We start from the raw sequence: 16,168 nt of genomic DNA, 5'->3' as shown, positions 1-16,168 counted from the left end.
AAACGCCCTATCGTTACAATGTCATTTAAGGCGTGATTTGCTGTAGGTAACTAGGGAGCAGGTCATGTTAGCTGAAAGCCTCAATAAAAGTGTGAGGAAATTTTTTGAAGTTAGAAATAGTGTTGCAATAACCGAAGCGTTTCTGAGTCCACCACGTCAGAGATTACGAGAAATGTCTGGAACAGGAGATTATGGGCCTGACGCAAATGTGGTTTGTGGTTCCCTTTCACCAGCGGCCGCTGTTTACACACGCAGACTTCTGCTGGAACAGCTCACTTTCAGGGTGGAAAGCGAGAGTTCTCTGGGATACTGCCAGGCGCCTCAGCATCTCAAATCAGCAACGGTTGCCAGCTTAAACAGAAAATCGCACTACGGAGCTTTGATGGCTTTGAACCTACGACAACGTTTTAAATTACGAGCAAACTGAAGTACAAAAATCATGTTGCACTTCGTAAATCGCTATGAAAAGCTGTATTATTGCTACCAGTTTTGACTGATACTGATAATCATCCGCTACAATAGGTATTTCTACAATTTTTCATGTGCCTGATCATGAATAGTATTAACTCAATACTAGCAGCTATAATTAAGATTTTCGCAGCAGCTGGCGGCAATGCAACGTAATTGTCGACAAATATCTACAAACTATGGGGCGCCAACTACTGAAAATATTTCTGAACACGTTCAGAAATTTGCTTAAATCACGAGGAAGTTGCTGCGAATCTCGAAAAACGTTCAGTTGTTTACAAGAGCCGTAATGGAATCGTTCGTTAGATAGGTAAAGGTGATCGCGATGACAACGACATAAACGTAAAATGGAACGAAACGTTCCATCGATGATGAGGTCATCAGAGGCTGAGCACCAGCTCGGACTCAACAAGGATGAGGAAGGAATATGGTCGTGTGTATATATTTTTTTTTAAACTAATTGTTCCGTAATCTGCCGTGACTTCAAAATAAAATGGCCAGGATCTAAATCCCGTTGCTCAAAAAGGTGAGACCTGTATTGTAACAACTGCGGTACGTTCCTTCGTAACATAGATGTGACACGACATAGCCTCCTCCACAAACCTTTCTGTGGCTTCTGAACTTAGGCGTAGGCATGGATGTATTGCTCAACGCGTAATGTATCCGGGCACGTGAATCGTGGTCGAAGCCTAATGAAACAAACTGAGTAATTCATTCATTTTGGATGTTCCATAGAACGTAACTCTTCAGGGAGGTAGGAGTCAAGGTATAGTTTAAAAGGAAACACGCTACTGTACAGGGTGATTCAAAAAGAATACCACAACTTTAAAAATGTGTATTTAATGAAAGAAACATAATATAACCTTCTGTTATACATCATTACAAAGAGTATTTAAAAAGGTTTTTTTCACACAAAAACAAGTTCAGAGATGTTCAATATGGCCCCCTCCAGACACACGAGCAATATCAACCCGATACTCCAACTCGTTCCACACTCTGTGTAGCGTATCAGGCGTAACAGTTTGGATAGCTGCTGTTATTTCTCGTTTCAAATCATCAATGGTGGCTGGGAGAGGTGGCCGAAACACCATATCCTTAACATACCCCCATAAGAAAAAATCGCAGGGGGTAAGATCAGGGCTTCTTGGAGGCCAGTGATGAAGTGCTCTGTCACGGGCTGCCTGGCGGCCGATCCATCGCCTCGGGTAGTTGACGTTCAGGTAATTACGGACAGATAAGTGCCAATGTGGTGGCGCTCCATCCTGCTGAAATATGAATTGTTGTGCTTCTTGTTCGAGCTGAGGGAACAGCCAATTCTCTAACATCTCCAGATACTGTAGTCCAGTTACAGTAGCAACTAAATGAAACTTTATAGCTCCCTTAATTCGTCGACAGATAGTGCTTAGCTCTGCCTTTTGTCGTTGCAGAGTTTTAAATTCCTAAAGTTGTGGTATTCTTTTTGAATCACCCTGTATAATCTTAGGCAAAAGAAGTATCCATTTCTTACAGCAGCGCTAAGTTATCTGTTTTGTTACTGTTAAGATAATGGCTAAAATTAGTGACGGCCTTGACCCCTATACAATTTTCAGTGACGCTTAGCAAATCATTATACATATCCTAGTATACAACAAGAAGGATTATCAGCGACTATGCCCGTGCAACTATCGACTGGGAGTTTTTGAAACAAATACTTCAAATAAGGCCGTATGAAGGACTCTATTGCGGCTGGCTATGGAACATGTCCACCACAATCAAGACATCATTCTCAAATTGTACATCAATGTAGTAGTTAACTATTTATAATATCAGGGTTTTTTAGTTCAATCCGTAAAAATGGAACCCTTATCGGATCCCTTTGCTCTCCTTCTGCCTCTTTGTACGACTGTTCAGAGCCCTTTTTCTCAGGAAAGGCCAGACATAACAAGTTGAAATTTGTCACATACTAAGGTCTATGGCGCCTTCACGGAGTGAAAAAAAAATGGAAGCTCCTAAGTCAATGCGATCAAAAGATATGGCCATTTATCTCAGAAATTTTGATACTCGTAAACTAACTCAACAAAACTTATAGGGTACTTCCCGCTGACCTACAATAATGAAATTTGGCAAGAACGAAGGCTTCACAGTACAAGTAAAGGGAAAAAATCCGAACATTGTAAACTGCAGTTATATAACATTAAAAATATCTTTTTAGTACTAGAACATTAATTATTCGTCAAAAGCATAACAAAAAATATTACTGCATGCAAGCATAAAATGTAAGCTGTAACCATGTTTTAGTACGTAAATAAACAATGATTTATTAAATCTCCTCTCTGTACGAATATAGACTGAAGTCCCCTGCTCTCTTATTTCTGTATGTCCAGGCTAGTCTGAGGAACTACTGTACTGACTTCGATATGGTCTTAGAATTCCCGGGACTTATATCTTGCTTGTATCGATGTCGATATCAGTCACAAATCGTCGAGAGTTTCGAATCCAGTGATGGATGAACTATTTACATACTTAAAGTTTATACGGAACCCTCAGTCCACGAGTTCTATTTGCACTTCGCCATTTTTCTTCATTTATTGGTTTTTGTTGTTCATATCTCCTAGTCCACACGTTATTATGTAGGCGGAACATGTGGTGGCTTAAATATTTGTGGAAGGATATACAAAGCACATGCTAGAGGATAAGAGGAGGAGATAACACACAGTGAGCTTTCAACAACTGCCAGTGCACTTTTTCAAAGGAGTACGTGATAATTCAGGGTGTTTGAAAAAGAACTCCCTAGTTTTAAGTATAAATTTAATGGGGAAATTAATGGTTCAAATGGCTCTGAGCACTATGGGACTTAACATCTTAGGTCATCAGTCCCCTAGAACTTAGAACTACTTAAACCTAACTAACCTAAGGACATCACACACATCCATGACCGAGGCAGGATTCGAACCTGCGACCGTAGCGGTCACGCGGTTCCAGACTGCAGCGCCTAGAACCCCACGGCCACCCGGCCGCCGGGAAATTAATGAAATGATAACATACAGTGAGCTTTCAACAACTGCAGGGCACTTTTTCAAAGGAGTACGTGATAATACAGGGTGTCTGAAAAAGAACTCCCTAGTTTTAAGTATAAATTTAATGGGGAAATTAATGAAAAGTTAGATCAATGAGTACATATCATGAAAGAGAATTCCTGTAAGTTTTGTTTAACGTTAGTAAACTTCAACGTGTGATCCATTTGTTACCCTCCACACATCGAGACGATATTCCACTTCTCGCGACGTATTCACCAACATTTCAGATGTAACTGTCCCAACCGTGGCGACGATTTTTTCCTGTAAATGGTTGATGTCTCTGACCTTTTCACTGTGCACAACATTTTTTATGTGATGCCAAAAGAAAAAGTCCAGTGGGGTTAAGTCTGGGCTTCGCGGTTGCCTATGTAGCAGTTGCATTTGCTAGGCAGGCAACTGAAGTCTTTTACACACATCGTCATACACTACTTTTAGGCACTCCGAATTGAAGACTACGTCTGGCCAATGACTTCTACGGGCTCTGAACACACAAACGGTGATATGTTCAACAACATCTTCATAAGTTCTCGGTCTACCTGGTGATTTTGTTTTAAAACACTACCGGCTGCATTTAAAGACTTTAGCTAATGACGGATAGTTTTTGCTGTAGATGGTTCACCACCATACTGACGTCTAAAATTACGTTGCACTGTTGTAACTGACTCAGTTTTCACAAGCCAAATAATACACTGCGCTCTCTGTTGCGGAGTACACATTGTTGCTGAGTTGGTCTGCACTGCACTGCAATCTCGCCAGGGCAGAACTGAGGGGAAAAAAAGAGAAAAAAAACAGCACTGGTGTCGTCTCTAGGTCAAACAGACCTGCCAACTGCAGGACAGCCAAACTTGAAGAGTTGATGAATCAGACACCACAAACTAGAGTAGTGTATGTCACTTTGTACAGATTCTATGACACATTAAAACTAGGGAGTTCTTTTTCAAACACACTTTATATCCAAGAAGTGATTTCTGTGTAACTGGATGACGAGCTGTTGGAGATGTCGTGTTCTTTATATCAAGCCACTCCGTAAACACCGCTGAACAACGTCTTTGATGTCACGAGTGATGTTCGTATCCACCTTAAACATCTGCAGCAGCGAGTGTACTGTAAAGAACAGGTATGCAGTTGGCATCACACAGCAGAATAGAGTGTGTAGGTGGAAGTGCACGGCTTGTATGCTCTGCAGGTGGCCGGTGGCAGCCGTCTAGGCACCCCGCTGTCTTACACGTGCTTAGCATGCCGCGTGTCCGTACTCTGCTACACGCGGTAGTTTGTTCCTGACGACATCTGGGGACCGAGTCTGTATCAGAGCTAACACTGCGCTGCACGTATCTGATTTAACTAAAGCCATAAGAACAAATTTATTGAAGCTATATACACAGCGAGTTAATGCACTCGAAGATACGATCAATCAGCACCACTGTAGTGCTGCCAGCTCCTTCTTTCTTTGGCCTCGATATAACTCAAAGCCAATTCACATTTGATATAATTGTTTACTGCATACATTCACAAATTATCATCCCATCACTTCCCACGTGTGTACTCCCATACACACTCTCATATCACACGTTTAGTGCTACTTATTTATCACGAAAATGGTTTTTTTCTTTAATTTCACTTATAAGAACTACCTTCACTTCGCAGTGAAGAAGATGGACAGTTGCTTGAAGACACTGTTGCTGATAGTAGACAAATGGGTTGTTGTGGTGTGAGGACCCATTTATCCAGTCTTCGTTGATCCATTATGGATCGTGGGGTGATGGCTGGCATGAACTTCTTGATGCAATAATTTACCAACAGCCGTATGTACTGTAGAAATTTATTTTATTTTATGAACTTCTATGTGCTACCTGTCAGAGACAGCAAAGGACTTGGAAGAGCAGTTGATCGGAATGGATAGTGTCTTGAAAGGAGGATATAAGATGAACATCAACAAAAGTAAAACGAGGATAATGGAATGTAGTCGAAGTAAGTCGGGTGATGCTGAGGGAATTAGATTAGGAAATGAGACACTTAAAGTAGTAAAGGAGTTTTGCTATTTGGGGAGCAAAATAACTGATGATGGACGAAGTAGAGAGGATATAAAATGTAGACTGGCAAAGGGAAGGAAAGCGTTTCTGAAGAGGAGAAATTTGTGAACATCGAGTATAGATTTAAATGTCAGGAAGTCGTTTCTGAAAGTATTTGTATGGAGTGTAGCCATGTATGGAAGTGAAACATGGACGATAAATAGTTTGGACAAGAAGAGAATAGAGGCTTTTGAAATGTGGTGCTACAGAAGAATGCTGAAGATTAGATGGGTAGATCACATAACTAATGAGGAGGTATTGAATAGGATTGGGGAGAAGAGAAATTTGTGGCACAACTTGACTAGAAGAAGGGATCGGTTGGTAGGACATGTTCTGAGGCATCAAGGGATCACTAATTTAGTATTGGAGGGCAGCGTGGAGGGTAAAAATCGTAGAGGGAGACCAAGAGATGAATACACTAAGCAGATTCAGAAGGATTTAGGTTGCAGTAGGTACTGGGAGATGAAGCAGCTTGCACAGGATAGAGTAGCATGGAGAGCTGCATCAAACCAGTCTCAGGACTGAAGACCACAACAACAACAATGTGCTACCAGTTTCGACATTATATTGAAGCCATCTTCAGGCCCCACTCGTCATAGTCGTAAAATCGCTATACACGGAAGGAGCCATATAACTGGATCCGTGAATCAATTCGTCCTGAAACAGCTCTTGGTGGCCAGGGGACACAGGCTGAGCAAATTCTGTGTCCCCTGGCCACCAAGGGCTGCTTTAGGACGAATTGATTCACGGATCCAGTTATATGGCTCCTTCCGTGCATAGCGATTTTACGACTATCACAAGTGGGGCGTGAACATGGCATCAATATAAATGCCGAAACTGGTAGCACATAGAAGTTCACAAAATAAAATAAATTTCTACAATACATACGGCTGTTGGTAAATTATTGCATCAAGAACCTTTATCCAGTGGTCGTCAAAGCTTTTTGCTCAAGAGCCAGTACTACTAACATTGAGGGACGACACCGCGGGCCGCATATGTACCAATCTTATTATTAATTGGCAAACTACACAAATTAGTATGTTGCAAGCGTCCAGTAGACTAGTTGTGGTAAGGGCGCGATAAGTTGGCAGCTGGCCCCCGTGTAGTGATCGTTAAAAATCGCTACCATTCAGATCACTTCGTGCCAGCTGTTCTCCATTTCAGATTGTTGCGCCCTCAGTGACCGCAAAGTCGAAGCACAGCTTTGCCTAAGTCTTGTGTTGCCCGCGTGAACGGATGGTTAATTGGTTAATAAAAGAAACTGTACGTACGTTTCAAAGCATTATTCAATATAAGACGCTATGACATATGATTTGAATGTCAGTTTTCCTCTACTCATTGCACTTTGTTATAAGATCTATAATGTAATGTTCCTTGCTGCAAGTAAGTACCACATATGATGATGGCCGTCTCTGTATCGTGCATTCACAAATCCATATTACTTCCGTCTCAAAATTCATACCGTAGCAGCTGATCGCTACGAGACGCTCGCACACGTGAGTTATAGGTACTGGAAGACAAAACAAAAGTTTCCCGCTGTAACACAGCAGTGGCCGCGCTACTTGACCCCTATACCCCTGAGGTAAGCGGCCAACTTTACTTAGCTCATGGACGAATTCATCAACATCGATTAAAATTAAGCACATCTTAAAATCGTGACTCGCTGTGTAAGTATTTTTTGTTTTTGTTTTTTTTTTTGTTACTAAGCAGAAAAACTACAGCTCTTAGCGTTAGCTGACGTTTTGGACTCAGCTGTTAGTTGTCAGATGCATATTGTTATAAAATACGGCTGAGAATCGCGGGCCACACGAATACTTGATTCGGGGCCGCAGTTTGATGACCACTGCCTTTATCGCAAGTTCGGCAACTGGTGAAGTAGGCTGTCCACTGCATGTTTCCATTGTTGGCTGAGGAGCACAATGTGTGTAACCAGCAGCCCTAGTATGGCTCACTTCGATGTAAATGCTATTTAAAACCTGTAACAGCATTTTAACTGTCACAGCTATTTACTTCGATCTATGTTCCATATATCATTTGAAAGATTTTTTTTATCGATACAGCGAGGAAAGAGTCAGTTTACATAACATGCAACAACATTTAAAAATAAGGTCCAGAAGCAAAGATGTGTGAGAGTGAGCCACAGCGACTCGATGTCAACTGACTCGAGTACTAGCTGCGGCGAAAAAGAAAGCGAACTATGCGCGCTGGAGACTCTGTGGACAGGGCGCAAACAAGACATCCTTGCTGCTCCACTCCCGAAGGCAGGCTGACACCTCCCGGGGAAAAATCAATCATTTTTTCCAAATTTACGTCAGTCAGTCATTTGCTGACACTTACTGGCTGCTGAAAGTTAGTGGTCACATGAGAAATACTCGCCTTTGATTCAGTGATGAGGAAGTCGAATGTATTTCTGCTCATCTGCGTATATTCGAAGAATTTCTCTGGTGGATTTCATTGTTGATGACGTAAATTATGAAATTGTTCGCGAAGATACTGTCCTTCGTAAATTTTCGATTCTTTCGCTAATGTAGGGCATAGCCTAAGAGGCGAATATTGCAGAACACTTTTATAAGCAGGATTTCATCACTAGTATTTTTTTAAACTTTTATCTGCAAAAGCAGTTAATTAAGCACATTAGACAGTGTTAACACGATGAGCAGAGATACACACACAGATTATCGAGCAAAACGCTTGACATATTGACATTTAACGTTAAATTGTGATATTTATAAATTTACACACATTTCTATTTTGGAATATGTAATGTAACTGAAACTGATGCAGTGAAACACATGCAGTTACACAATCTTAAACAGTTAAATCTGAAAGTTGCCGGGACTTAGTTTCATAACAGAAAACTACGTTCGCACACAGTGTTGAACCAAATACTGAAATAACTTTAGCAGCTTCTCTGTGCTGTCGTAGCTTTTGGTCTTGGTGTAACATTTTATAAGAATCTTGTAAATTCTTGGATTGGAAAAACTGGCCGTTGAGCTGGGTGTACTCTGTACCTCTGTCAGCTCAAGATCGAAGTAATGAGTTAGATCAGCAGCCAAAACCGAGAAGAGTCTCACAGATAAATCGAAATCAGTCTTCAGAAATGCAAAGTCTTGGAATCTCTTTGAGAACCAATGGTGTAATGTTTTAACTACTCAAACGTAGCCGGTCATGCCTAATCCACATATGACTACCTTGAGTTCTGGGACACGCTCCAAGTCATGAACTTGAAGCTGCTTTATCCACATATTTAATTTTTGTTTGACAGCGTTAGTATTGTCTGCTATATCTGTTACCGACTGATTCCCCACTTACATCGAGAGACTTAATGAATTCAAGTAACTGCTGGTGCCGACCATAAAAGATTTTAACTCAGTTCTTGTTTCCCCTCTCCTCTTAAGGGCAGCTTTCGGCTCAGTCAGCAATCACTCAGGTCAGAATACAACTGAATCATATTGTCTTTGTGGCTGACGTTGTAATGATGTCTAAAGGAGTATTTTTCCCCACTCGTAATAGTGCTATGGATTCGATAAGCTGTTTGCGTGGCTACAAACGTTAAGAAAAGCTAATAAATTCCCATTCCGCACTGAATGGTGTCGCTTCTCCATCTTTTCTCTTTTTCGACAAATGTGTAGATGCGATACTACTCCTAAAGCAGAACGTAAATCTGATAACAGAACTGGTATTGTTACCAAACTGCGGGGCGTGTGACATTTTGCTGCAGTCATTATCAGCCACCCCAAAATCTATTTTTGAGTAAACGACGCTTCCAGACTTTTCCATATCTTATGACATCAACGACAAAATCTGTATTGGTGTTGTATGGTATTTGGTGTCACATTTCCACATTCCTGTAGGTGTTTTCATAGCTCTTGCGATCCGACAATTTTATTTTCATCAGCGACACAGTTATAATCTTTGAGAAATAATGAATGCAATTACACATTTGACGTACTGATATCATTATTCTTGAGCAAGTGTTTCTGATAAAGGTAGTTATCTGTGGAACTCCGAATCGTCCAAATTGAGATAACAAACAGGCTTCGAAGTGTACAGCATGCTTAATGAGACTTAACGCACTCCGCTCTAGCAGATTCCATATTTTTAAAGCAACTGTCATAAGCATATTTATTACTGAAATTCGAACGCGACGGTACAAAAGATCCGAAACACCGTCAAATAGTAAGGCCATAATCAACCAAAAGGAATTCTAAATTATTTCATTAACCTGTCTATATAAAACTATTATTGTCCATTTTTATGTTATGCCTGCAGTCTTAAAAGGAGTGGAGGCATGTGTACTTTTTTAAAAAAAGCTTGACGAGGTAATTAATCTTAAGATTTTTAAATTCAATCACATTATTTAAATTTATTCCAAACCATCTTCGCATTTAGTGAAAAATAGCTAATTTATTTCTCAAGCACATGACATCATTTTAAAAATAATCATAGTTTTCCAAAGAACCCTATTTATTTATGTACCACAATTATACTAGAATTTTAAGAGCTACACACTATAATAAGTAATATAAATTTTTCATATTTCATATTAGGCTCTTTAGTGTAAGAGAAAGGCGTTAACTAGTTTAACTCAGGTTGCCCAGAGAAAGTACGGGATGCGGTAAGCACGTATGTCTGTGACTCCAGCGTAGGCACTTTTTTTTTCCCTAAATGTTGGTAGCGCTGAGACAAGGATGATACCACAGAGACTCCATCACACGTTAGATCGCTGGCAGCCAAGTGCTTGTAAGGATATTACGAAACGACTGTGTGAAAAAAGCTAAGGAAAGAGTCGAGAATTGTAAGACTTTCATCAAACAGCTATGTTACAGCAAGAAATATAAAGTTAAGTAGTTGTGCAATTTGTACTTGCAAATAACTGCGATTATGAACATAATTTTTAAGCTTAGGGGCGAAAGACATAGCAATATGACCACAGGTTGTGTTCGTAACGCGAAATCTTTTGTACCGTACTAAATGAATGTCTGCAGTAACAGCGGCGTGTCATCTAAGAGAGACGGTCTGCCGAAGATTTCTGTTTATTTTAAGCGTTTCTCACGATAGTAATACTGAAAAACGCGATCGCTCTGTTGCTCAAGATACGTGAATGTAATAAGTCACCATAAAAATGAATTTCTTTTTACTTTTTCACAGAAAAATGAAATAAATAATTACGTACTACTCGAAACTTACCAAGTGACTTGGATTACATTTGGCGAGAAAAGTAGGCAAACGGGTGAATCGAGGGAATCCTTTGGTACAGCAACGCTGTAACAGAAACATAAAGGTAACTTTTAATGAGCGCATATGGTACCACAATTGTAAATAAAATACATAGATTCTTTTTCCGATGAAGACTACACACACTACTCTGCTAATTATTCTCATTCTCCATAGACCGAGATGTCGACATCTTGCTGAGGCGTGGAGCGTTTCAACTGGTTTACAAAACTGCGCATGTTTAACCCTGTTTTTTTTTTTTTTCAGTGAAAGGTAGCTACTGATAAACTTCGTAAAGAAACTAACCTATGGCGAAGTTGTTATTGGTATACAAAAGTAGATCTAAAATTGCCTACAGGTCTCTCGTAGATGTACTCCAAATATTACCCTTACAGCACTTTGTACAATGAATGTGTTGTACCTAACTGACAGTTCTCAAAGTATACTATCCCACAGGTCATAAATGAATGGAAATACACAAAATAACCAAACTTCATGATATTGTAATACTCCAACTGAATTGTTATACGCAAAGGAGAAGTGAGTGAACTTCACCGCGCCGTATGTTGTTTCTACTTTTAATTCCTATTGACGTATACGCGGTCTATTCAAAAAATTCCGTAACATTCGTAATTACGCGCTAATGGTGTGTTGGAGTGAAATACGGTTGGCATCCCTGCACACGCCTGTGTTTATTGTGTAAATGCCAGAAGTTTCACTGTTGTATGTCTGTTAGTTGTTGTTCAGTGCTGTATTGGGTAGAGCGTTGTACTGCACAGTTTGCGAATTTCGAGGTTGCAGAGTTAGAGGAACAACGCGTCTGCAGTAAATTTTGCGTGAAACTCGAGTAAACCTTTACAGACACACACCAAATGTTGCAGAAATCCTGCGGTGATGAGTGCTTAAGCCATACTTGGTGCTACGAATGGTTCACACAATTTGAAAATGGCCGGACGGAAGTTAAAGATGACACCCTTCGACGACTACCGACGACGACGTCAATGAAACTGTGCGTGCCAATCGAAGACTGATTGTCCGACAGATTGCAGGGGACTGTAACATTTCAGCTGGATCATATCATGAAATCCTGACACGGGATTTTGGAATGCATCGTGTTGCCGCCAAATTCGTCTCACGCCTCTTGAGTCAAGACCAGAAAGACCTTCGTTTCGCTGCCCGTGAAGAGCTCTTGGATCGCGCAAATGACAACGAGATATTCCTTAAGACAATTATAACTGGTGATGAGACGTGGGTCTGCGGTTATGATGTTGAGATCAAGGTTCAGTCTTCAAAATGCGTCGGGAAAGGTTCTCAAAGACCAAAACAAGATCGTCAGGTCAGGTCAAATGTCAAAGCCAGACTCATAGTTTTCTTCGGCTTTGAAGGATTAGTTCATCATGAATTCGTGCTACAGGGACAAACTGTTAGTCGATGGTGCTGTTGGGACATGTTGCGAGAAAATGTGAGAAGGAAATGGCCTGAAATGTGGCGAGACAATTCATGACTCTTGCATCACGATAACGCACCCGCACGTTAATCCCTGTTGGTGCGTGACTACTGCACAAAAAAACGAAATCACTGTGCTGCCTCATCCTCTGTACTCTCCAGACCTGGTCCCTGCTGCCTTTTTTGTTTCTAAACTTGAAAACCCCGTTGTAAGGACGAACATTTGCAACGATCGACGAGATAAAAAAAATTCGTGGACGGCGCTCCTTGCGATCCAGCAAGAGGCGTACCACGACTGCTTTCGGAAGTGGAAGAGGCGTTGGGAGCGGTGTGTCAATTATGGAGGACATTATTTCGCTGGAGACCATGCACAATCAGTAAAAGGTAAGCGTAGAAAAATTTTGTGGACAAAGTTCCGGAATTTTCTGAACAGACCTCGTACACCGCGAAACTCTGAACACTGCTTTACACAGCCTCCCCTGTGTCCTGTTGTTATTGTCCAAGTTATATTCCAAATTCGAATGTATACGCAACGCCTGCCGATATCGACTGCAGTTTTCACTAAATAATGCGACAATATTTGGCTATATGGGTTACACTCAAAAGATGTTTACATATTTTAGCAATGCTTTCGGGTTTGTTTTCTATTCCTTATGCGTATCAACCGCTCCTGCTTTCGAGACAGCCAATACACCGTCTCTTGATCCCAACGTAGCTGGTTGCTATCCTGGAGGTGGAGCACAATTTTTAATTAGGATATGTCTGTCCTAAGTAAAACCCACCGGAATATCTCCTTAGTGTTTCGGGGAATAGGAGTATATTCCAAGATGCTACTCCCAGCGGGTGTAAAATGAATTGCCAAGTTTACATTTCTTAAGTAAAATTACTGATCAATTGCCCAACTCGCCCTTTAATATGACTGCGCGGTCTAACATCAATAACGCGAAATGACTGACATCAGCCATGTACCAAACACTAGAAGACACTACTTTCAAAGATGATCTACGCTGGTGTGGAACCTCAGTGGAAATAAACTAACGCGATCACAGTTTTTTGGCTTTTACAGCCCTAATAAGCCGAAGAAATTTGCGATATGACGTATGTACTGCGTCCGGTGTGTCGAAGTGATGGTTCTCGTACACGTCTGCAACGATGGAAGAACTCCAGCCACAAATAAACTCTTTTAAACACTAGGACGGCCGAAGGCGGTCCTTTGACTAATATACTCAAATGGCTCTGAGCACTATGGGACTTATCATCTTAGGTCATCAGTCCCCTAGAACTTAGAACTACTTAAACCTAACTAACCTAAGGACATCACACACATCCATGCCCGAGGCAGGATTCGAACCTGCGACAGTAGCAGTACCGCGATTCCGGACTGCAGCGCCTATAACCGCACGGCCACCGCGGCCGGCGACTAATATACTCTAATACTGTCTTCTCTTCTCTGCGTTCTACAAACGAGAAATGCGAACTCCCAGTCACAAGGACGGCGTTCAGATAACATCTCAACGTAAGTATAGGCAGAGGAAGTTCTGTCAATTATTGAACGCTGCTTACTCAACGACGACTTCCAACCCGGAGGTGAAGTCCAGAATCGATAGGTTCGCAACAGTAAAGTGCCTAGCTATGCTAACTATAAACTCTCCTGAGAGCAAAGACAGCAAGTCCGTCTGTACCAACAAAAGCTGATACCGAGCGACCGTCACACACGGGCGCTCACAACGGAAGACCTCGTCTCTCCACCGCTGGCCTCCCAGCAAGGCTCGGCTCCCCACCATCGTAAATCCAAAAACGAATCATATTCCCGAAACCACGGAATATTCTCCCTCTATACACATTCTTCCGAACGCCGACCAACCATATTTTAGTCTTTTGTGGTCCAGTGCGGAAACTTTGCGAGGAAAAACCTATACTCGTACACTGGTACGCTTCTGAGCAAAAATCCTTGGAAATAACCCAGCCTGTGTGGTTTCCGACAGCCTGTGTGGTTTCCGAGGTGCCGCTTCTTCGTTCCTCTCACCTGCCTCCAAGATTTTCGTAGTTTCCGAAGTATAAACCTTCCGGTAAGGCTACAATACTGGCCGGTCGCGACTGTATTGTGCTCCAGCGCTTAGGTGCTACGGCGTCCGTCACGCTGTTTCCTGTGTTTAAGCAGAACCAACACACCTGGGTGGGCCTTCCACCCAGGGCTTGAGTTCCGTCTGCCGTTTCAATTCCACTGTCGTTCCACCCCCTACTAGTATGACAAGAAAGACACTCCACCACCTTTCATGCAATAAGCGTTAACAATTATTTACAAGGCGTATGTGACAATGTCAGTCTCCTTTAAATATTCATATACGATGTAGTAACTATCAAATAATACCTAATGTGTTTGTAGGTCACGGCAAGTATGTGGATGAGTGATTGTAAGGTGCGAAATTATAGCCACATTACAATATGATACTGATGGTGATCCGTCTATTGTTAGCAACACTGTGATCGGTCGCTTCTCTTGTTGGCGCTAATTTCAAAAGAGAGCATTACCTATGTCCACCAGATGCTTTCTAACTCGTAATTCCTGTGTATACAGGGTGGTCAGAAACAGTCTGATAAGTTTGGTTCAAATGGCTCTGAGCACTATGGGACTCAACTGCTGAGGTCATTAGTCCCCTAGAACTTAGAACTAGTTAAACCTAACTAACCTAAGGACATCACAAACATCCATGCCCGAGGCAGGATTCGAACCTGCGACCGTAGCGGTCTTGCGGTTCCAGACTGCAGCGCCTTTAACCGCACGGCCACTTCGGCCGGCCTGATAAGTTTGTTTGCTGTGTAAGTTGTGCTAAGAAGTACTGTTAAGAAACAAATTCGGTGCTGTGCAACGTTTCAGAGGTAATTAGCGTTGAAGCATTAGCACATAATCAGGCCATTGTGCGCACAAATTCAAGTGGCGCGCTAGATACAATTAGTGTTAGTTGTTCTCGTAGCGTAGATGACAGCGCACGAGACTACTAAGCCTTTGGCTCGGCTGTGATCCTTACTACCGTCCCATGTCCAGTTTTTGTATCGCCCTGCTGTTCGGTTTTAGGAAACCGAAAGAAGAACACCGTCTCTGGCGGGCCGCTTCAATTTGCGCACGCAACCGTCTGACTGGCTAACTTCAACGCCACTTAACTCACAAACGGCGCAGCGTATGAAATTTCCACTTAAAATTTATTTCTCGGCACAACCTATCCTGCAACACCCTTAAAAGCCTCTCAGGCTATTTCTGACCATCGTGTAAATGTCACTCTAGAACTTGCCGATGTCGAAACTAGAGTACTTTGCTACATGACTAATATTCGAAATGTTTTTATGTGTCGAGATATAAAGGAATCTCTATTCTTTGAAACAGGAACTGTGTACTTTTGTAACCGAGTTCCATAGCTCATAAAACGACGAAGAATTTTGCGAATAAAGCTGGGCACCCCCACTCTCCATTCCCATGCCTTTGATTGTGGCGTCAGGCGACGTGTAGAGTAACCTAACGTCTATTTTAGGCTAGAGGTAACAATTAGGTTGTCAGTCTGCGAATCCAACGAACATGAATATGATATACATGTTGAGTGAACAACAGACTCACGTCATGCCCTCACAGCTTTAATTCCGCCATTACCTCTCCTACTTCACCGGAGCTCTACTCCCTACCTTGCGGGACCAGCACTCCGGGAAGAAAGGATATTAAGGAGGAACGATTGTTTCTAGAATGACTTTTTCACTCCCGTCCCAGGCAAAGTATGCAGAAGAGCTCCTGTGAATTTCGGAATGGAGGAGAGAGGTATTGGTTGGAGTGCAGCTGTGAAGTCGTGTCATGCGTGGTAGCTGGACAAGTCAGGCAATAAGACTATTGCCCCAAAACACAAGGTTCCAGGTTAGGGTCCCGGT

General features: G+C 41.9%; 1 protein-coding gene across 1 annotated transcript in view; it reads right to left on the bottom strand.

Annotated features, from left to right (window-relative positions):
* Positions 1-16,168, bottom strand: part of LOC124606562 — a 934,387-nt gene that overhangs the window by 200,835 nt on the left and 717,384 nt on the right. The window contains exon 7 of the mRNA XM_047138545.1: positions 10,784-10,858. The gene's annotated coding sequence lies outside the window, so the exon portion shown is untranslated. The remainder of the gene's footprint in view (positions 1-10,783; positions 10,859-16,168) is intronic.

Source organism: Schistocerca americana, chromosome 3, assembly GCF_021461395.2.
Source record: "Schistocerca americana isolate TAMUIC-IGC-003095 chromosome 3, iqSchAmer2.1, whole genome shotgun sequence".
NCBI lineage: Eukaryota > Metazoa > Arthropoda > Insecta > Orthoptera > Acrididae > Schistocerca > Schistocerca americana.
This window is presented reverse-complemented; position numbering and strand designations above follow the sequence as displayed.